The 22,251-nt window shown below is 35.0% G+C and overlaps 1 long non-coding RNA gene across 4 annotated transcripts in view; it reads left to right on the top strand.

Annotated features, from left to right (window-relative positions):
• Positions 1-22,251, top strand: part of LOC105463576 (uncharacterized) — a 64,988-nt gene that overhangs the window by 42,256 nt on the left and 481 nt on the right. For 3 of the 4 annotated variants that reach the window (XR_011621202.1, XR_976412.2, XR_011621201.1), the window contains 3 exons: positions 14,405-14,525; positions 14,608-14,735; positions 16,888-17,035. This is a non-coding gene — a long non-coding RNA (uncharacterized lncRNA). The remainder of the gene's footprint in view (positions 1-14,404; positions 14,526-14,607; positions 14,736-16,887; positions 17,036-22,251) is intronic. The other variant, XR_976416.2, reaches the window with a different exon arrangement.

Here is a 22,251-nt window from a genome sequence, read left to right as displayed (position 1 = left end):
CAATTTGAGATGAGATTTGGGTGAGGACACAGAGCCAAACCATATCAGCATATATTAAATGATAAATAAATACACTTTAGATACATGAATACATAAATGAGGCCGGGCACGGTGGCTCATGCCTGTAATCATGCACATCTCCAGATCTTTGAATAAAGTTAGTATTTTGGAATACACTCTGATCTGCATAACTTCTAGAATACCACTGTTTACTCTTGGTGCTGCATATATAGGTCGAAATAAGAAGCAGAGTTCTAGTTTTCTCCATTTGCTCAAGAAAACATTGGGTGTGAGAGCATTTGGACATTATTGTCAATATTTCATTCAATGGCATTAATGCATTTTGCTTCTGCCTGACCTGTTTTGCCTCCCCTTTTCTGTGAAATGTAGTTGTGATTCTACTGGTACTTTGAGTTCCAGCTCAAATGCCCTCATTTATTCATTCTCCTTAGATCACTCTTGTGGAATTTTGTTTGTGTTTGTGTTGTGGGAAAATGAGTGGCTGGAATTGCAGAGGACATATTTCCCCCTAGAATCATCACTTGTTAGACCCGTTAGTATTTTAAAGAGATATAATGCCTTTACCATTATATTCTTCATCTGCAAAATCAGACTATTTCCTTTTTTATACAACAGTGAATACAGGTGTTCCGGTTTTTGTTGTTGTTGTTGTTGTTGTTGTTTTGTTTTTTGTTTTTTTTTTTTTTTTTTTTTTTTTTTTTTTTTTTTTACTGTGTGTGTTTGATTTGGAGAGTAGAGAAAGTAAAGTGTGGCACGTGGTTGCCAGGTTATTGTCAGAAAATATATCTTCAAAATATCCCCAAAACTGTGATAAATAGCATTCATAGTGGTTTGCCCAAAGCATATGCCAGATTTCTATAGCATTGAATGCAAAAATTCCTGCAAATGCATTTTGTATATGAAGATCTTTCTTTAAGCAATAGCACACATTCTCAGGACTTCTCTGTTTCATTAATAATGATATATCAGTAGAAAAGTCTGAGAAGCAGTGTCTCAACAGTTGAAATTATGACAAGCAAATGTGAATTTAAACTACATTTTTTTAACTGAATTGTACCTTGACATCATCTCAAGGGTGATTATAGAAAAAGATGAATAAACTTTTTTATTGTGTGCCCTCAAGGCTATGATAGGAGATACCATTCCGTGACTTCCTATAATGTTCCACTTATATATAACAATAGAATAAATTTATTTTAAGCCGATATTTGAAGAACAAGCTGTCGATGCAGCAACTTATTTTTTTAAGGACTTTGTGCACATCAAAGATGTGAAGGTCATCCTAAAATGAGGAAAACAGATTCAATTTTTTGCGTGCATGGTCAGTATGTCAGCTCTGCTCTCCAGATATGTGTTTGGGAATGTCAGTGTATATGTGCTTTATGGTATAATATTCGGGATTATAGAATTGCTGACCATATCTTAATGTTCTACTCGGAAATTGCACTCAAGAGAGTAAAGAGTATGTGAGATATAAATATTTAATGTGCATATAATAGTATACTGTTATACTATAATATATAATGTATATAATTTTATTATATAATAAGATAAATATTACTAGCAAATGATTAAAGTTCACTAATAATGATGAAGGTGAAGTTACTTTACAGTTGGATTTATTATGTAAAAATATTTTAATTGAATCTCATAAATTAATATGATCCCATTTTTTCAAAAAAAAGTGAAATAATTCAGAAATACCCTTTTGCAGTGCTGATTTACAAAGAGAAACAGAGAAGCAAGTAAGGGAGTATGAATAATGAAAACAGACAAGGAATGAAATTGTGAAAGCAGAGAATAATATTCTCTCACATATACTTTTTGGTGTTAAACATTAGATTTTTAAAAATATATATATTTCTGTAAACTCTGTCCTTGTCTGCAAACACTGAAATTTATTTTTCTAAATTTTCCTGGTATGGTCATTTACCGAGTTAAGTTCTGGAGATTGATTAAGGAATTGGAAGCCTAAGGCTTTTGCACTACAAACATTAAACAGCAATTAAATTTTTACATTAGATTAATACAAATACAGTGCTGCTTACCTATGTGTAATTCCTAGTGCATCTCCTCAAGTGTTTCTGTGAGATACTAACTCAATGAAGTAATGAATGCCATGTATGTGTGTGTGGGTGTCTGAGCAAATATATACATACACAAATATCCATCTCTCTCTATATATGCATGTATGTGTATATATACAGGTTGTGGCATGTATCTATTTTTAAAAATCTGATTTTCTCCTTTAAACATCAAAACCTATGAGATGGATTCTTCTTACCTTATCTACTACAGTGTATCACATACCTTCAGCTCAGTTCACAAATAACATTTTTTTCCACTATGAATAAACCTAAACACTAAATGAATAAAATGTAGTAACTATAGGCTTTTTAAAGTCTTTTTAGCTCAGGTTCAAAGGCTTTTAAATACATGATTACTGCCACAGGAAGAAGCTTGTGTAAAAATATATTATTCTCTTTCAAATGTCCCATCTTATCTTTCTCAATCATATTTTAAAGATGATTTGATATTAAAAACTGTTTAACTGAAAAAATTACATTTACTGAAAAAATATTTGATGTATAAAATGGAACAAAAAAGAAAAGAAAGAGAATGAAAGAGGGAGGAAGGGAAGGGGAAAGAAGGAAGGAAGGAAGGAAGGAAAGAAAGAAAGAAGGGAGGGAGGGAGGGAGGGAGGGAGGGAGGGAGGGAGGGAGGGAGGGAGGGAGGGAGGGAGGGAGGGAGGAAGGGAGGAAAGGAAGGGAGAACAGTTTGAGGCCTGGATATTGAAGGCCTGGAAGAAAGAGAAGAAAAATGAAATAACCATTAATCTCCCATCCACAAATAATTACATTTTGCTCTCTTTTTAAAATATATTCTTATTTTCCATTTAAAAGTATATCCATTACTTTTAACCAGTTTTTATTTTTACTCTTTTTTTATGAAGATAACTGTTCTCAAATATGGAATTATTAATAGCTTCATGGTATTGCACTGTGTGTGTGTGTGTGTGTGTGTGTGTGTATGTATGTATACACATACAATTTTACTATGTTATTGACAGATATTTAGCTTATACCTTTTTTGAAATCTTTGGTAATGTACAAAGAATACTTCCTTGGAATTAAAGAATGTCCATTTTCCAAGCTTTTGATGTATATTTGGAAATTACCCTGTAGAATATTTATTTCTATTTCCCGTCTCATCAACAGTAAAGAAAGTCTCTGCTTTCCAAACAATTGCAAAGGTGGGTAATGTTAACAGTGATGATGATGGTGATGACGATGCTTTTCCTCTAATGTAAATGTAGTAACAATAATATTATTACATTAGAGGAGAAGCATATTTAACTTTTATTTACATATACTCTACACAGAAAGTGAATATCTCTACTTCTGAAAAGTTTGTTCATGCACTTTCTCAATTTTCTTATACTGTGTTTCAGTTTTTCTCTTTCACATGTCTGTGCAGTATAAATATTATGGGCATTTGATATTCTCTTGTCACATATATCACAAATGTTCTTCTCAGCCTGTTCTTGGCCTATGCTAATAATGCTTTGTTTTGTTTTTCATCTCTGATCTTTGATGTCTTATTTGGAAAAGCCATCAGCCAAGATAAATGTTAACCCATGGTTTATTCTTGTTTTTTAAGAATTTAAATTATTTGATATATAATTCTTTAATCCATGTGCAACCTTGTTACATATAATCTACTATAATACTTTCACTTTATTTTCCTCAGAGGTAGTTAATTGCCCTAATTTATGTATTAACTGCTCTAGCGTTTCTTCACCAAATAGAAACTAGCTGTATATCTATACTAAATGCATACAAACATACACATGCACCCACACCCACACACACATACACATTCATTTCTGAGGTTTCTAATTGATCCCACAGATCTGCCTTTCTATTTTGGTACCAAAGTCATATTTAGTTCTCCATTACTGAGTCTTTATAATTGGTTCATTAAACTAATATATTGGTTCCTAGTGGTAATGGAAGTTATTTTCAACTCTGAATTATTGTTGTGTTCTATTATGTAGATTTAATAATTTTAAACTGTCTTTTTTTCATTACTGGAATAAAACATTCTAAGTAAGCATTCATCATCCTTTTAATGTAGCACCAGGTTTGATTTACTGATGTTTTTATTTAAGATTTTTCATCTGTTAGAAATAATTTTAAAGAGTGTGTTGAGGTATAAGCTTTATAATATTCTGTTATTAGAATTATTTTTACTTCATTCCAATCATGTAGTTTGTTCTCATTGACATTAATTATTTGAACTACATTTATAAAGTTACACAGATACCTCTCTACTCTGCAGAGATTCTGATTTTGGTCCAATTACCTCCAAAAGCCTTCAAGCTCCAACACTTTGGTTTTTAGTTCACACCCCCATATTCAACTATGCTTTCTCAAAACACACTTTACCTGGGTGACTGCATCTTGAGAGATTATAGCCAGATGGCAGTGTATAGAAAATATTTTGTGTTCTTGAAGAGTTGGAGCTTTCTGAATAAATTTCACTAAAAACATTGGTCCCTGGGCTAAAAGCAAGCCTTAAGAGGTTAACATTCACTTGTTTGGATACTAAAAGAACTCCAGAGAGATTTACCTAGCTCCCAAAGTATGTGTTTCTCTTTCAAGGGAAAATGTGCCCAGGATCTTGGAGATATCCCTAGGTATTAAAATTCAGAAACAGAGGGGTGTATCTGGCCCTTAGAAAAATGCGTTCACATTCTAAATGGTTAGAGAATCTAGGATCCTTTTCAACACATCTTGAAGAAGCATAGATTTTTGTGCCTCCTTTTGAGAGGGAAAGGAAGGAAAGGCAACTTCCCCCTACTCCTGAATATAAGCAGAGACATTCCATTTTCTTCATTCCTCACCTTTGGAGTATCTTGTCACACATATACTAGAGTTTTTCATCTAGCTTTCATTGAATCATCTCTGATAAAAGCTGGGAAAAGTTATCATTTCAATAATGATAACAAATCAATATCTGACCCAGAACACCTATGTGTGAAACTGAGTATGAAGAACACATTGCTGGCTGGGTGTGGTGGCTCATGCCTGTAATCCCAGCACTTTGGGAGACCAAGGTGGGCAGATTGCTTGAGGTCAGGAGTTCGAGACCAGCCTGGTCAACATGGTAAAGCCCTGTCTCAACCCGGTGCAGTGGCTCATGCCTGTAATCCCAGCACTTTGGGAAGTCAAAACGGGTGGATCACTTGAGGTCAGGAGTCCGAGACCAGCCAGACCAACATGGTGAAACCCTGTCTGTACTAAAAATACAAAATTAGCTAGACTTGGTGGTGCACACCTGTAATCCCAGCTACTTGGGAGGCTGAGGCAGGAGAATCACTTGAACCCAGGAGGCAGAGGTTGCAGTGAGCCGAGATCGCACCATTGCACTCTAGCCTGGGCAAGAAGAGCAAAACTCCATCTAAAAAAAAAAACAAAAAACAAAAACAAAAAACCTGTCTCTACAATTAGCCAGATAAAGTGGTACATGCCTTTAATCTCAGCTACTCAGGAGGCTAAGGCACGAGAATCTCTCGAACCCAGGAGGCGGAAGTTGTAGTGAGCCAAGATAGCACCACTGCACTCCAGTCTGAGTCTTCAAACAACAACAAACAGCAACAACAACAAACACAATGCCTTCTCTATACCTAGAAGAGGATCTGAACCCCAGACCACAAGCATCTTTCCAGATTCCTCTTTTCCTCAAGAATTTTTATTCACTTTCCTATAACAAAACTTTGCTGAGACAATAAAAATCAAGAACTGCACTGGGTGCAAGTGACACAGGAATGATTTGAGATGTGGTTTGTTTGCATAATTTAACAGACACTAGTATGAGATAATAGTGATTACAAATAAATGCAAACAAGCTATCTAGTACCTTTTAGGAAGTACTTTGAAGAAAGTGAGGACATGGAGAGAGTGGGGATTCAGTTACATCTAATTTTGCCTGGGATGGAAAAGCTGTTATAAAGGATGTCCACATATTTAGCAAATATTTATTGATAGCTTGCTCAGTGTCATACATTATTTTAGCCACTCTGATATGCAAAGACTAATCTGAATGTCTGTTGTTAAGAGAGTGTTTAGTGGGAGAGTAAAAAACAAAAGTATGCTTTAAGTTTTATGATAGGAATACATCCAAGGTTTCTATGCAGAGTGGATAGATAAAATATATGTTTAGAAAGCAGAATTATCAAAGCTCAGTTTTAGCAAGAATAAAGGCTGTAGAAACAAGAAGAGCTTAAATGACTATCTTTTCTGGTTTCATGACTAGATGAAAGTGATACAATTTACACATTTATTTAAAGTTTTTAAAGTTTTATTTTATTTTTAATTGACAATTATATATATTGATGGGATACATTGTGATGTTTTAATACATATATAACAAATGAATGGATTTAAAATGTGGTAAATATACACAGTGGAATACTATTCGGCCTTTTAAAAAGGACATGGATAAAACAGAGCACATTATGTTAAGTAGAACAAGCCAGGCAGAGAAAGATAAATATCTTATGATTCCACTCACATGTGGAATCGAGAAAATTTGAACTCATAGAAGGGTAGAATGGTGATGGTGCCACTTGCAAGAAAAATTTAGAAGTAATTGGACCTAGGTTTGGTGCTCAATAGATAGGTCAGGGCTGGTGATAAAAGATTTTTCCAGCATCTTTGTATAGATTACAATTTTCCAAAGGTATTGCATTTCCTCCCGTCCCTTCTCTTACACACCCTTGTCAATTGCCAAAAACATCAATTGTTCCTACTGATCAGAAACACAGACCAACAGAGTCCTTCTTAACATGGACTTCCAGATAGCATTATTAAAGTATTAAATTTGACAGATGAGATGAAACTAATTCCTTCTTTCTGTTGAAAGTAAAAGAATAACCTTAAGAACTATAGATCAAATATAAATAGCAGCAATATCCTCAGAGAGACTAAGGCAAAATTGTATGCATACAAAATTAAGGAGTTGTGGAGTAAAAGAGAAGGACAGTACACTAAAAATCAATGAAAGTGGATTAAAATATCTGAGAGTCCCATTATTATCCTGTGAATCATAGTATACTTTAGTCAAAAGCGTATCATGTAATCCCAGTATTATGAGAAAAAAAAAAAAAAAGCCAAATGTCAACCCTATTTTGTGAGTCTGGTGTTTTTTAATAAGATTAAATTCTACATAAGAAAACAAGCGAGATGATGCCTTGCGTACCAGAAAAGTTTAGAAAAACTAGCTTTTTCAGCAGAGAACTGCTTTTGCCGAGTGTTGTGCCAATAATACTGTATTATTTAGTGTTCTCCAAAGAAACAAAACCAGTAACATCTATATCACCTTATCTACATTTATATCTATATCTATAAAGTAAAGAGATTTATTTCAAGAAATTGGCTTACGTAACTATGGGTGTGGTAAGTCCAAAATTGGCAGGAGAAGGTGAACAAGCCAGAAACTTTCTGGCAGGAGCTGATGCTCTAATCTTGAGTCAGGATTCTTTGCTCCTTGGGGAAACTTTAGTTTTGCCCTTAAGACTTTCAATTAATTGCATAAAGCCCACCCAAATTATCAAGGCCACCTCTTTAACTTAATTGATTGTGGATATTAATCACATCTACAAAATACCTCCACCATTACATGTAAATTACTGTTTGATTGAATACCATAGCCTAGCCAAGTTGACCCATGAAACTAACCATTCATTGCAAATACTCTTTGCTCACAATATGGAGAAAGAGTGAGTTATTTCAGTGGTTTCAGTGTGTTCCATTTTATCTTGTAGATACCATATAGCATTGATACAATAAACTGACATTCAAGAATATCTCTGACAAGTTGCCAACATGAATAGTCTTTTGTACACTCTGGGTTAAAACCGGGACACAGAAGCTTTGAGTATGTCACCTACTTAACTAGGCATCTAGGTTCATTTAAGAACTGGTGCAACTGTCATTATATGGTACAGATACATAGCCCAGGGCAGTCCAAAGAAAACTCCCATATGAAATGTGAATCAATACTCTCCTTCCTAGTTTAACCTTCACTTCAGGGCAGGTGGAAACTTAAGTCAGAGGTAAAAAGCAGTTTGCTTTACCAGAAAACCCACAAGCTGTTTCTGTGGAGGGGAAATGGAAGTGCTGAGACAATGTTACTGCTAAACTGCTTTTTCTAATGCTTCCCCACAGAATATAAAAGATATTTTCAAATTCTGATAGTGATTTCATTAAATATAAATGCTGATTTATTTCTGAAGCTGAAAAATCTGCTGACATTGAATATAACAGTACAAAGTGTTTTTATACAGCTATAGCATTTGCTTATGTTAAAGATTACTAACTTTTTAAAAAATTTTATTTATTTATTTTATTATACTTTAAATTCTAGGGTACATGTGCACAACGTGCAGGTTTGTTACATATGTATACATGTGCCAGGTTGGTGTGCTGCACCCATTAACTCGTCATTTACATTAGGTATATCTTATAATGCTACCCCTCCCCCCTCCCCCACCCTACAACAGGCCCCAGTGTGTGATGCTCCCCACCCTGTGACCAGTTGTTCTTATTGTTCAATTCCCATCTATGTGTGAGAACATGCAGTGTTTGGTTTTCTGTCCTTGTGATAGTTTGCTCAGAATGATGGTTTCCAACTTCATCCATGTCCCTACAAGGACATGAACTCATCCTTTTTTATGGCTGCATAGTATTCCATGGTGTATATTTGTCAAATTTTCTTAATCTAGTCTATCATTGATGGACATTTGGGTTGGTTCCAAGTCTTTGCTGTTGTGAATAGTGCCACAATAAACATATGTGTGCATGTGTCTTTATAGCGGCATGATTTATAATCATTTGGGTATATACCCAGTAATGGGATGGCTGGGTCAAATGGTATTTCTAGTTCTAGATCCTTGAGGAATCGCCATACTGTTTTCCACAATGGTTGAACTAGTTTACATTCCCGCCAACAGTATAAAAGTGTTTCCATTTCTCCACATCCTCTCCAGCACCTGTTGTTTCCTGACTTTTTAATGATCGCCATTTTAACTACTGTTAAAATGATGGTATCTCATTGTAGTTTTAATTTGCATTTCTCTGATGGCCAGTGATGATGAGCATTTTTTCATGTGTCTGTTGGCTTCATAAATATCCCTTTTGAGAATGTCTGTTCATATCCTTTGCCCACTTTTTGATGGGGTTGTTTGATTTTTTTCTAGTAAATTTGTTTAAGTTCTTTGCAGATTCTGGTTATTAGCCCTTTGTTAGATGGGTAGACCATGAAAGTGTCTCCCATTCTGTAGGTCGCCTGTTCACTCTGATGGTAGTTTCTTTTGCTGTGCAGAAGCTCTTTAGTTTAATTAGATCCCATTTGTCAATTTTGGCTTTTGCCATAGCTTTTGGTGTTTTAGTCATGAAGTCCTTGCCCATGCCTGTGTCCTGAATGGTACAGCCTAGGTTTTCTTTGAGGGTTTTTATGGTTTTAGGTCTAACATTTAAGTCTTTAATCCATCTCGAATTAATTTTCATATAACGTGTACGGAAGGGATCCAGTTTCAACTTTCTACATATAGCTAGCCAGTTTTCCCAGCACCATTTATTAAATAGGGAATCCTTTCCCCATTTGTTGTTTCTGTCGGGTTTGTCAAAGATCAGATGGTTGTAGATGTGTGGTATTATTTCTGAGGGCTCTGTTCTGTCCCATTTGTCTATATCTCTATTTTGGTACCAGTACCATGCTGTTTTGGATACTGTAGTCTTGTAGTATTGTTTGAAATCAGGTAGCATGATGCCTCCAGCTTTGTTTTTTTGGCTTAAGATTGTCTTGGCAATGCAGGCTCTTTTTTGGTTCTGTATGAACTTTAAAGTAGTTTTGTCCAGTTTTGTGAAGAAAGTCATTGGTGGCTTCCTGAGGATGGCATTGAATCTATAAATTACCTTGGGCAGTAAGGCCATTTTCATGATATTGATTGTTCCTATACATGAGTGTGGAATATTCTTCCATTAGTTTGTGTCCTCTTTTATTTTGTTGAGCAGTGGTTTGTAGTTCTCCTTGAAGAGGTCCTTCACATCCCTTGTAAGTTGGATTCCTAGGTATTTTATTCTCTTTGAAGCAATTGTGAATGGGAGTTCACTCGTGATTTGGCTCTCTGTCTGTTAAACTTTTAGCAGAAAGAAAGTATGGCAAAGAAAGGTAGGAAAATGGAAGAGAAATAGAAAGAAACAGGAGAGCATACATTGACAAAAAGTTATATATGCTCAGTTAATTTATGGTGCTCAATTCTATTTCTCTCAAAGCTATGATCAAACAGCAAATGTGTGCAATAGCACTATGCTTAAATTATTAAGCACAGGGAGAACATTATTGCATTGTGTTAATTGAAAAATTTCATTTTTAATAAAATTTTCTTTTCAGGATTTAAAACACCTGTAATTTTGTAGTTGACATTAACTAAATAGCATGCATTAACTAAGTATAATGAACTGAATAGAGGAAGATTGATAATAAGGGGGAAAATAAAACTTGGAAAAATTAGGTAGACCGGGCACAGTGGCTCACGCCTATATTCCCAGCACTTTGGGAGGCCAAGGCGGGCAGATCATGAGGTCAGGAGATCGAGACCATCCTGGCAAACACAGTGAAACCCCGTCTCTACTAAAAAATAGAAAAAAATTAGCCAGGCATGGTGGCAGGTGCCTGTAGTCTCAGCTACTTGGGAGGCTGAGGCAGGAGAATGGCATGAACCTGGGAGGCGGAGCTTGTAGTGAGCCAAGATCATGCCACTGCACTCCAGCCTGGGAACAGAGCGAGACTCCGTCACAAAAAAAAAAAAAAAAAAGGTAATAATAATAATTTTATAATGATACTAAAGTTTGAATTATATTGGAACAGTTCAAATATCTAAGTGCACTTGGCAACTTTTATATGAAGGAAGAAATGATACATTATACTCCCCATATTTCTTGTGTGTTAAACACTTTAGGTATAGTTGACATACAAAAATCATGCACTTTATTCCATTTATTTCCAGTTGACACATAATAATTGTGCATATTTATGGGGTGCAGACTGATATTTTCACACAACTATACAATGTGTAATGATCAAATTAGGATAGTTATCACATCCATCACCTAAAACATTTATCATTTCTTTGTGTTGAGAACATTCAAAATTTTCTCTTCTAGCTTTCTGAACAAACACAATAAATTGTTGTTAAGTATATCTACCACCACAGTGCTATGAAACACTTGAATCAATTTCCCCTATATAACTATAGTGTATTCATTAACCAATCTGTCCCTAACCTCCCCTCCTCCCTAGGATTCATAGCCTCTAATAACCGTAATTCTGTTCTCCACTTCTATAAGCTCAATTTTTCTAGCTCCCACATAAAAAGTGAGAGTGAAAACATGCAGCATAAATCTTTTTGTGCTTGATTTATTTCAGTTAACATAATGTCCTCTGGGTTCAACCATGTTGCCACAAATGTTAGGATTCCATTATTTTGTATGGCTAAATAGTATGCCATTGTGTATGCATGCCACATTTTCTTTACTCATTTATCCGTTGATTAAAACATAGGTAGATTTTATATTTTGGCTACTGTAAATAGTGGTGCAACAGGCATGGGGGTGCATATATCTCTTTAGTGCACTGGTTTTCTTTCCTTTGAATAAATATTCAGTAGTGCTAAATCATATAGTAGTTCTATTTTTAATTTTTTGAAACCTCTATACTATTTTCCATAGTGACTGTACTACTTTCATTTCCACCAACAGTGTATAAGAGTGCCTTTTTCTAAACATTCTTGCCAGAATTTGTTATCACTTGTCTTTTGGAGAAAGCCATTTTAACCGGGGTGACAGAATATTTCATTGTCATTTCAATTTGCATTTCTCTAATGACCAATGATGTTAGGCACCTTTTCACATACCTGTTGCCATATTGTTTCAATATTTTTTTTCATTTGTTGAGACTTGTTTTGTGGCCTGACATATGGTCTATCTATCCTGGAAAATGTTCAATGTGCTAAAGAGAAGAATGTTTTTTCTCTAGCTGTTGAATAATATGCTCTACAAATGTCAGTTAGGTCTATTTTGTCTAAAGTGCAGTTTAAGTCTTCCTTGACTTTCTGACTAGATGATCTGTCCAGTGTATTAAGTGCAGTGTTGAAATTCTTAGCTATTATTATTTTGGGATCGTTTCTCTCTTTAGATCTAATAATATTTGCTTTATATATATGAGTACTCTGTTGTTGGATGCATTTAAATACATAACTACTATATCATTTTTTTGAATTGATCCCTTTATCATTGTATAATGACCATCTTTTCCTCCTTTTATGTTTTTTGACTTACTGTCTATTTTGTCTGATATAAGTATAGCTACTTTTGCACAATTTTGGTTTCTGCTTGTGTGAAACATCTTTTTTCACCTATTCATTTTCAGTATATTTGTGTCTTTACAGGCGAAGTGAGTTTACCTATGTAGTTGGGTCTTGTTTACCCATTCACTCAGTCTATACTTTTTAATTGAGAAATTTATATCATTCACATTCAAGGTTGTTACTGACAGTTGAGGATTTATTCCTGTCATTTTGTTAATTGTTTTCTGATTGTTTCATAAATTCTTTGCTCCGTTCTTCCTCTCTTATCATTTATATTTGTGGTTTGGTAATTTTCTGCAGTGATAACATTTGATTCCCTTCTGTTTTTCATTTATATATCTGTACCATCAATATGTTTTACACTCCTTTAAGTTTTCCACTTTATGTGTTTTCATGAAGGTAGATATTGTCCTTTCACTTCCAGATTTGGATTCTCTTAGCTTTTGTAGGGCTGTTCTAGGGGTGATTAATTCCCTCAATATTTGTTTGTCTGAGGAAGACTTTATTTCTGCTTCATCTCTGAAGGATAGCTTTGCTGTGTATAGTATTTTTGTCTAGTTTTTTTTTTTTTTTTTTTAACACTTTGAATGTATCATCCCATTCTCTCCTGAACTGAAAGGTTTCTGCTGAGAAATCTCTTGGTAGTCTGATGGGGATTTTCATATATGTGACTTGATGCTTTTCTTTGGCTGATTTTAGAATTCTCTCTTTGTCAATTCTCTGTCTTTGCCTTTTGACTAATTTGGCTAAAATATGCCTCAGGGAGGACCTTTTTGAGTTGAAGGTATTTGGGAAGTTTTGAACTTCCTCCATCTAGATGTCTATTTCTTTTCCAAGACTTGAGAAGTTTTCAGCTACTATTTCATCAAATAGGTTCCCTATGCCTTTTTCAGTCTCTTCTGACGTCTCAAAATGTTAATATTTCTTCTTTAAATGATGTCCCATATGTCAAGTGGATTTTTAAAAATTCTTTTTCCTTCTTCTTTTTTTGTTGTTATTTTTTGTCTGACTGGGTTATTTCAAAAGTCCTGTCTTCAAGATCAAAAATTATTCATTTTTTGATATAATATCTTGTTGAATTTTTCAATTGTATTTTCATTTTATTTATTACATTATTCAGTTTCAGAATTTATGTTCAGTTTTATTATTATTCTATTTCTTTGTTGAATTTTTTTATTCTGTTTTCTTTGTGTTGTCTGTCTGTGTACTCTGCTATCTCATTGAGTTTCTTTAAGATCATTATTTTGAATTCTTTTTTCAGGAATTACATATTGTTTATTTGTTCTTTGGGATCTATTTCTGGAGAATTATTTTATTCCTTTGAAGGTGTCATGTTGCCTTGCTTTCTTATGTTTTTTTTTGTGTGTCCCTGCATTGTTTTCTGTGCATCTAGTGTAACAGTCACTTCTCCCAATTTTGTGGAGTAGATTTTGTAGGGTAACACTTTTTCCTACAGATATATATATAGTGTTAGTTGAGTAGGGTGCTTAGGCTTTGATTCTAGGTGGGTAGATTACTGTAGTCACTGTAAAATTTTTTCAGCTATAATCAATGTTAGCAATGTTTGCTAGTTCCTCAATGGGTTAGTCTATGTTTGTTTGTGAAGGCTATGGAGTGACTTTACTGGGAAAGGAGACACGATACAGGCTGGTCCTAGTGCACTTGGCAGTATGTAAAGGCATGGGGCAGCCCTGCCACTGGACGGGGGAGGGGTGACAGTGAGTGCCAGTGGTTGCTGTGGCAGGCCCTGGGCTGGACAGTCCTTGGGCCCTTGGGCAGCATACATAGATACCGGGGTGGTGGTCGTGGGCCCCAGATATGCTGTGAGCCGGAAGCAAGCAGAACAGTCCTTCGGCCTGTGGGCTGGGTACATAGGCATTATTGGTGGCAGCAGTGAACCTCAGGTAGGTTGAGCCTTGAGCCCAGTGTAATTACATGATTCCTTATAAGGGATTGAAGGAAGCAGGAGAAGATACAGTCAGAAAGAAGTAGAAGTTGAAGTGATGTGCTTTCAACATAGAGAAAGAGGTCATGAGCCAAGAATGAAGTGGCCCCCTAGAAGCTAGAAAAGGTAAAACAACAGATTTTTACCTAGAACCTCCCAAAGGAATGTAGTTCTGGCTGAGACAGTGCATTTGTAAAATTGTCCTCAGAGAGCTGCCTCATCCCTTCCACCATGTGAGGACCACAGCAAAAAGATGGCTGCCTATGAATCATGAAGTGGTCACCAGACGTCACATCTACCAAACTCTTCATCTTATACTTCCCAGCTTCCAGAACTGTAAGAAATAAATTTCTATTGTCTATAAGCATCCAGTCTATGATATTTATGTCAAAGCAGTCCAAACAGACTAAGACATATATTGTTAGTCAAACCACTTTGACTCTCTGAACCTAAGTTTCCTTATTTGTAATGTCAGGGTAATAATCCAAATGTTGTGAAAAACTGTAGATCTATATTCATAAACATTAAATATTTACTTAACATCATCAACAAGTTCTTGGAAACTGCAACTTTAAGGGAAATGATGTACAGTGGATATTTAAATAAAGTAGTGTCCTTCAATATATTTCCTTTCTTTGTGTGTGTGTGTGTGTGTGTGTGTGTGTGTGTGTGTGTGTGTGTGTGTTTGAGATGGACTTTTGCTCTTGCTGCCCAGGCTGGAGTGCAATGACACGATCTGGGCTCACCGCAGCCTCCACCTGCATTCAAGCAATTTTCCTGGCTCAGCCTCCCAAGTAGCTGGGATTACAGGCATGCACCACCATGCCCGGCTAATTTTGTAGTTTTAGTAGAGATGGGGAATGTAGTTTTCTTACAACTTTGATAAAAAAAATTTATGTCACTTCCCTTAACATCTCAGTTTCCAAGAACCTATTGACAAAGTGAGGAATTACTGTACATTTATGGTAATATATAAATACATATATTCATAGACATATTTTTGTAGACTTAAAAGTTCTATGCATATATGGATATGGATAATTTTTATCATCATAGCACTAATAATATATTATTACCCGTGAATGTCATCTTAATTACTAAACCCTTTGGAAATTCTAAAGAGACACACTAAAGAAGACTTCTTTCATTTAGTTACTATTATTACTATTTATTTCATTAATTTTCAAAAAGACTACTTGCACCAATCATCTACTTTACACAAATGTATTTTCATTTACACACAATGCCTCCTCTGAGACATTGCACCTATCTTTTATTTCCTCTTTTACTCCTAAACATGCAGTCATACTAAATTTCACTATTCTAAGAAGTAGTTTACATTTGCAGAAATCGCTGCAAGATATTCAGATAAAAATGAATGTTTCTTTTTCAGTCTTTTATCTGAAAGTCATCTTCAGTCTTACATGTTTTGCTTAATCATTAAGTATATTGCTTAACACAGGTTTTTTTTTTTTTTCTTTTTGTTTCTTCAATTCAGCAACATCCTTGGCTGTTAAAATCCCCAATATTATTTTAGTTACAGTATTGTAGGTTTTACCTGTATTATTCTTCTCCTTATATGACTGTACTTTAATTAAGACAAAAATAAAAATATGAACATACATTTACACATGTATATCTTTTATTTTTATTTTAAGGAATGCTATAATTGAAAGAATTACCACAGCTAAAATGATCCCAAATGACACTAAACCATATTTTTATTGTCAAACATTATAAACCAATTGGTTTAAAATTGATATGTAGCCTTCCAAAAAATAAAACTCTTGAGAACATAAAAAAGTAGGACTGGGCCAAGCACGGTGGCTCACACCTGTAATCCCAGCACTTTGGGAGGCTGAGGCAGGCAGATCACCTGAGGTCAGGAGTTCGAAATCAGCCTGGCCAACCTGGTGAAACCCCATTTCTACTAAAAGTACAAAAAAAGTAGCCAGGCATAGTGGTGAGCACCTGTAATCCCAGCTACTTGGGAGGCTGAAGCAGGAGAATCACTTGAACCCAGGAGGCAGAAGTTGCAGTAGCCAAGATCTCACCACTGCACTCTAGCCTGGGTGACAGAGAGACTCTGTCTCAGAAAAAAAAAAAAAAAAAAAAAAAAAAAAAGTAGCACTGAAGAGTGAGAAGTATTCTACATTTTTTTTTTTTTTTTTTTGGTAAACCAATATCTAAAGTTTAAAAATGTCATTTATAGTCACAAATGGTTCATTTTAATAACAAAATAAAAATATGACTGTAAAATCTCTTATTAGTTTATTTAAAATATGTAGTGAATTCCCTCTGAAAGTGCATTTTGACCTTTTTCTAAATACATAATTTCATTTTGTGTTAAGTAGGAATTCTGATTATTTATTTAATATCCTGACTGCTATTTCTTCTCATCATTATATTTAACCCAAAAATCTAACTTTAAACACTAATTTATATAAATAGAACTAATATAACTTTATCCCTGTATATTTATTTTCAGGTTTTAGAGCTATCAAAGAAAAAAATGTAAATTTTGAGTTTCTTACATATAAGTCAATGACCTTTCTAAAAGCTACTGAGAAGTAATGACAAGATAAAGCAGTGGAAAACATTTAGATTCTGAACTCTTTCAACTTTCGAATTTTAAGGTAGTATTTTTTAAAGAATATTTGACAAATGTTTTTAAATTACATTCCCCTTGTAAGGTACTATAATGATTATTGATGACTTTTGGCCCTCTTCAAAGAGTAGATAATTCTTCACATCAAAGCTTTAATCTTAATGCTTCAGATATTTTCCCAAAGCTTTTTTTCTCTTGTTTATCATTTATGGGACACCTGTTATCTTGGAGCAGCTAGAAAATCAGTTCACCTACAAAACAGGAAATAAATCAGAAAATTGAACAACTACAAATGAAACGTTAGACTCAGAATAATTAAAAATGATTATTTTACATACAGTTTTTCCTCCGTATACATGAGCAGATATTTATTACATAACTGTTTATCAACCACTGCACTGAAAATTATATTTTTATCTGTAAGACATCTTCTGATTAATTGAATGTATTTGATTTTAGACTATCTTAAGTAATGAATCAGTAAATATATATTTGCTCAATAAATATTTGAAGTGATACAAATGTGAACAAGTTGTGGTACCAACTGGATAAATCAGAAATAAAGATGAATAAAGCCCAGTCATGCTCTTTTTTTTTTTAAAATTATACTTTAAGTTCTAGGGTACATGTGCACAACATGCAGGTTTGTTACATATGTATACATGAGCCATGTTGGCGTGCTGCATCCATTAACTCGTCATTTACATTTGGTATATCTCCTAATGCTATCCCCCCATCCCTCCTCCACACAATAGGACCCGGTGTGTGATGATCCCTTTTCTGTGTCCAAGTGATCTCATTGCTCAATTCCCACCTGTGAGTGAGAACATGCAGTATTTGGTTTTCTGTTCTTGCAGTAGTTTGCTGAGAATGATGGTTTCCAGCTGCATCTATGTCCCTACAAAAGACACAAACTCATCCTTTTTTTTATGGTTGCATAGTATTCCATGGGGTATATGTGCCACATTTTTTAATCCAGTCTGTCAAGGATGGATATTTGGGTTGATTACAAGGTGAATAGTGCCACAATAAACATATGCGTCCATGTGTATTTATAGCAGCATGACTTATAATCCTTTGGGTATATCCCCAGTAATGGGATGGCTGAATCAAATGGTATTTCTAGTTCTAGATCCTTGAGGAATCGCCACACTGTTTTCCACAATGGCTGAACTAGTTTACCATCCCACCAACAGTGCAAAAGTGTTCCTATTTCTCCACATTCTCTCCAGCACCTGTTGTTTCCTGATTTTTTAATAATTGTCATTTTAACTGGTGTGAGATGGTATCTCATTGTGGTTTTGATTTTCATTTCTCTGATGGTGAGTGTTGATGAGTATTTTTCATATCTGTTGGCTGTATGAATGTCTTCTTTTGAGAAGTGTCTGTTCATATCCTTTGCCCACTTTTTGATGGGGTTGTTTGCTTTTATCTTGTAAATTTGACTGAGTTCTTTATAGGTTCTGGATATTAGCCCTTTGACAGATGAGTAGATTGCAAAAATTTTCTCCCATTCTGTAGGTTGCCTGTTCACTCTGATGGTAGTTACTTTTGCTGTGCAGAAGCTCTTTAGTTTAATTAGATCCCATTTGTCCATTTTGGCTTTTGTTGCTGTTGCTTTTGGTGTTTTAGCCATGAAGTACTTGCCCATGCCTATGTCCTGAATGGTATTACCTAGTTTTTCTTCTAGGGTTTTTTATGGTTTTAGGTCTAATATTTAAGTCTCTAATCCATCTTGAATTAATTTTCGTATAAGGAGTAAGGAAAGGATCCAGTCTCAGCTTTCTACTTATGGCTAGCCAATTTTCCCAGCACCATTTATTCAATAGGGAATCCTTTCCCCATTTCTTGTTTTTGTCAAGTTGTCAAAGATCAGATGGCTGTAGATGTGTGGTATTATTTCTGAGGACTTTGTTCTGTTCCATTGGTCTATATCTCTGTTTTGGTACCTGTACCATGCTGTTTTGGTTACTGTATCCTTGTAGCATAGTTTCAAGTCAAGTAGCGTGATGCCTCCAGCTTTGTTCTTTTGCCTTAGGATTGTCTTGGCAATGTGGGATCTTTTTTGGTTTCATATGAACTTTAAAGCAGTTTTCTCCAATTCTGTGAAGAAAGTCATTGGTAGCTTAATGGGGATGGCATTGAATCTATAAATTACCTTAAGCAGTATGCCCATTTTCACAATATTGATTCTTCCTATCCATGAGCATGGTACATTCTTCCATTTGTTTGTGTCCTCTTTTATTTCACTGAGCAGTGGTTTGTAGTTCTCCTTGAAGTGGTCCTTTACATCCCTTGTATGTTGGATTCCTAGGTATTTTATTCTCTTTGAAGCTGTTGTGAATGGGAGTTCATTCATGATTTGGCTCTCTGTTTGTCTGTTACTGGTGTATAAGAATGCTTGTGATTTTTGTACATTGGTTTTGTATCTTCAGACTTTGCTGAAGTGGCTTATCAGCTTAAGGAGATTTTGGGCTGAGACAATGGGGTTTTCCAAATATACAATCATGTCATCTGCAAACAGGGACAATTTGATTTCTTCTTTTCCTAATTGAATACCCTTTATTTCTTTCTCTTGCTTGATTGTCCTAACCAGAACTTCCAACACTATGTTGAATAGGAGTGGTGAGAGAGGGCATCCCTGTCTTATGCCAGTTTTCAAAGGGAATGCTTCCAGTTTTTGCCCATTCAGTATGATATTGGCTGGGGGTTTGTCATAAATAGCTCTTATTATTTTGACATACGTTCCATCAATACCGAATTTATTGAGAGTTTTTAGCATGAAGGGCTGCTGAATTTTGTCAAAGGCCTTTTCTGTATCTATTGAGATAATCATGTGGTTTTTGTCTTTGGTTCTGTTTATACACTGGATTATGTTTATTTATTTGTGTATGTTGAACCAGCCTTGCATCCCAGGGATGAAGCCAACTTGATCATGGTTGATAAGCTTTTTGATGTGCTGCTGGATTCAGTTTGACAGTATTTTATTGAGGATTTTGGCATCAATGTTCATCAGGGATATTGGTCTAAAATTATCTTTTTTTTTTTTTTTGCGTATCTCTCTCAGGCTTTGGTATCAGGATGATGTTGGCCTCATAAAATGAGTTAGGGAGGATTCCCTCTTTTTCTATTGATTGGAGTAGTTTCACAAGGAATGGTACCAACTCCTCCTTGTACCTCTGGTAGAATTCAGCTGTGAATCCATCTGGTCCTGGACTTTTTTTGGTTGGTAGGCTATTAATTATTGCCTCCATTTCAGAGCCTGCTATTGGTCTATTCAGGGATTTAACTTCTTCCTGGTTTAGTCTTGGGAGAGTATAAGTGTCCAGGAAATTATCCATTTCTTCTAGGTTTTCTAGCTTATTTGCATAGAGGTGTTTATAGTATTCTCTGATAGTAGTTTGTATTTCTGTGGGGTTGGTGGTGAGAGAGAATCCTCCCTAACTCATTTTATGAGGCCAGCATCATCTCCTTTATCATTTTTTTTATTGTGTCTCTTTGATTCTTCTCTCTTTTCTTCTTTATTAGTCTTGATAGCTGTCTATCAATTTTGTTGATCTTTTCAAAAAAACAGTTCCTGGATTGATTGATTTTTTGGAGGGTTTTTTGTGTCTCTATCTCCTTCAGTTCTGCTCTGATCTTAGTTATTTCTTGCCTTCTGCTAGCTTTTGAGTGCATTTACTCTTGCTTCTCTAGTTCTTTTAATTGTGATGTTATGGTGTCAATTTTAGATCTTTCCTTCTTTCTCTTGTGGGCATTTAGTGCTATAAATTTCCCTCTACACACTGCTTTAAATGTGTCCCAGATATTTTGGTATGTTGTATCTTTGTTCTCATTGGTTTCAAAGAATATCTTTATTTCTGCCTTCATTTTGTTATGTATCCAGTAATCATTTAGGAGCAGGTTGTTCAATTTCCATGTGTTTGAGCAGTTTCGATTGAGTTTTTTAGTCCTGAGTTCTAGTTTGATTGCACTGTGGTCTGAGAGACAGTTTGCTATAATTTCTGTTCTTTTACATTTGCTAAAGAGTGCTTTACTTCCAACTATGTGGTCAATTTTGGAATAAGTGTGATGTGGTGCTGAGAAGAATGTATATTCTGTTGATTTGGGGTGGAGAGTTCTGTAGATGTCTATTAGGTTCACTTGGTGCAGAGTTGAGTCTGATTCCTGGATATTCTTGTTAACTTTCTGTCTCGTTGATCTATCCAATGTTGACAGTGGGGTGTTAAAGTCTCCCATTATTATTGTATGGGAGTCTAAGTCTCTTTGTAAGTCTCCAAGGACTTGCTTTATGAATCTGGGTGCTCCTGTATTGGGTGCATATATATTTAGGTTAGTTAGGTCTTCCTGATGAATTGTTTCCTTTATCATTATGTAATAGTCTTCTTTGTCTCTTTTGATCTTTGATGGTTTAAAGTCTGTTTTATTAGACACTAGAATTGCAACCCCTGCTTTTTTTTTGTTTTGTTTTCCAATTTCTTGGTAGATCTTCTTCCATCCCTTTATTTTGAGCCTATGTGTGTCTCTGCATATGAGATGGGTCTCCTGAATACAGCAAACTGATGGGTCTTGACTCTTTATCCAATTTGCCAGTCTGTGTCTTTTAAGTGGACCATTTAGTACATTTACATCAACTAGCAAGCAAAATAACCAGCTAATATCATAATGACAGGATCAAGTTCACATATAACAGTCATGCTCTTAAAGGATGTGTAGTCTAGTTCTGGAGGTAAGATATTCACTCATAATTATAATAAACATCAAAATACAGTTCATGTTGTGAAAAGATACAACAATACTGTTACAATAATTCAAAAAGAAATATATATATACTTTTTCCCTGGAGTGATCACACAATGCTTCTTCAGAAAAATGGATTTCAGTTATGCCTTGCATGATAGGAATTTTGTTCATTTAGGCAAATATAAGTGAAACTAGTCTATGTGAGAAACAAACATGTTATCATTTGCATACAGAATGAAAGGGAATTAACATTTATTGAACACTTTCAATATGCAAGTGTTGTGTGGGGCCCTATATTAGTTTTCTATTACTGTATAACAAGTTATCACAAACTTAGTGTCCTAAAACCAACACACATTTGTTAACTCAACATTCTTTAGGTAAAAAGCCAGCTGGGATGACTGGGAGTTTTCTTAGGATATCACACAGCTGAAAGAAAGGTGGTGAATAGACTGGTCACTAATACGTAGGTTACAGGAAGAATCTGCTTCTAAGCTTATT

Source organism: Macaca nemestrina, chromosome 3, assembly GCF_043159975.1.
Source record: "Macaca nemestrina isolate mMacNem1 chromosome 3, mMacNem.hap1, whole genome shotgun sequence".
Lineage (NCBI taxonomy): Eukaryota > Metazoa > Chordata > Mammalia > Primates > Cercopithecidae > Macaca > Macaca nemestrina.
The sequence above is the reverse complement of the archived record's forward strand: the minus strand, read 5'-3'. Positions and strand labels throughout refer to the sequence as shown.